This window comes from Pinus tabuliformis, chromosome 6 (genome assembly GCF_031772625.1).
Source record: "Pinus tabuliformis cultivar Carrire ecotype Pingquan chromosome 6, CPIR1, whole genome shotgun sequence".
Lineage (NCBI taxonomy): Eukaryota > Viridiplantae > Streptophyta > Pinopsida > Pinales > Pinaceae > Pinus > Pinus tabuliformis.
The window spans coordinates 68520167-68522017 of NC_142292.1; the positions used below are offsets into that span (position 1 = coordinate 68520167).

Here is a 1851-nt window from a genome sequence, read left to right on the forward strand (position 1 = left end):
AACTCTTCCTTGTCTGGATTAAAGCATTGTTCCTAGTGCCACATGTATACGCCTGCATTATTAAATAAATAGGGGCCGCCCTCAATAACCCTATTCTTATCCTCCAGGTTTAAAAAAAATCACTGTGAAAAACCCTTCCAATCCTAATCTCAAATCGACCTCTCCTTTCGGCTGACATTTCTGTTGAATCCATCTCTCTAACTCTTTTCTATATGCTAACCTCCAACAAACTTGCAAATGAAAGCATGGTATTTCATTTGTCTGCAATGATCTTCCAAAATGTTCGGAGGAATTACAAATTTGGGTTTATAGCCGTCTTTGGTAAATACTGTCCTTGCAAGTTGGCTTGCCCTATTTGCACCTTGCATTAAATGTCGTGTCACAACATTACTAAAAGAGTGGTGTCCAACCCCCCCGGAGCACTCATCTATGTTACTCAGAATCACCCAGAAATTAAAGTTGACTAGAAAGCCCTCAAAAAAGCTATGAAAATGCAAAAACCCTATATTAGAATATTGAAACCCTCGTAGCTCATCCCCATAGATTTTATTTAGCATTATATCCATGTCGTCTATTTAGAATTATATCAATGTTATGGCTTATATATTTATATGTTTTTTAAAGCTAAATATTACTATATTTAAATGTTTTAACCATAATTTAGTAACATAACTTTTAGTGAAATTAGGACTTTTAAATATTTAAATTCACATTTTTTAAAAATATAAATAAATTTAATATTCTAAACAGGCAACAACATTCAGATTATAGAAGCCATTTTTTTCCTTTTTATTAATTGACATCCCATCCCATCCTTTATACTAAAATTAACACGAAAACCATTCAATATTTAGGTGTGGTTACAAAGATGGTAATGTAACATTTTTGTTAAAAACAATTTGGATATCTACCTCTAAAACTAGACCTTCGGCTTCAAAACAACAGCCGCTCCACCATTTTGGGAGGTGGGCGCAGGGGTCCGCTGGGGGGACATCGAGAACCTGGCGAGCAGTGCGCCACCGACGAGACTGTAAGAAGAAATATATTATTTATTCGAGTGTTTTAAACACCCAGGTCCCATGGTCTAGTGGTAAGGACATTGGACTCTGAATCCAGTAACCCGAGTTCAAATCTCGGTGGGACCTTTTCCTTCTCTCAAGGTTCACAGATATTTTCGAATGTTTAGTTGTAATTTTGGCAGATAGATATTTTCGTTTGTTTAGTTGTAATTTTGGTGATGGTTAATATTCTAAAGAAAATATCTATAATATTAAATATTTTATTGTGGTGATGGTTTAATATTATAAGTAATATTCTAAATAACATAATATTAAATATTTTATTCATGTTATGTTGTAAATTTTGTTGGTTTAATATATTTGTTGATTGGATGGAGTAGTAATTAATATTCAAAGTAAAATAATATTAAATATTTTATTTAGGTTATGTTGTAATTTTGGTGATTGAAATAAGCAATAATAAAAAATATTAAGTATTTTATTTTTTTAGATTAGAGTGAATGGTTTAATATTATAGTTAATATTCTAAATAAAATAATAATAAATATTGATATTAAATATTTTATTTATGTTATGTTGTAAGTTTTGATGGTTTAATATATTTGTTGATTGGATGGAGCAGTAATTAATATTCTAAATAAAATAATATTAAATATTTTATTTATGTTATGCTGTAATTTGGGTGATTGAAATAAGGAATAATAAAAATATTATAGGATTGATATTAATTTTTTTTGTTTTTTTCAAGATTAGTGTGAATAAGCAATATGTTAATGTAATTTGCATTGATATTAAATATTTTAGTTTTGTTATTTTTTTAGATTAGTGTGAT

The 1851-nt window shown here is 29.3% G+C and overlaps 1 non-coding gene across 1 annotated transcript; it reads left to right on the top strand.

Moving 5' to 3' along the window:
• The first annotated feature begins 1073 nt into the window (after positions 1 to 1073).
• On the top strand, positions 1074 to 1145 carry TRNAQ-CUG (transfer RNA glutamine (anticodon CUG)). The gene has a single exon. It is a non-coding gene; the product is annotated as a tRNA-Gln (tRNA).
• Positions 1146 to 1851: the final 706 nt, after the last annotated feature.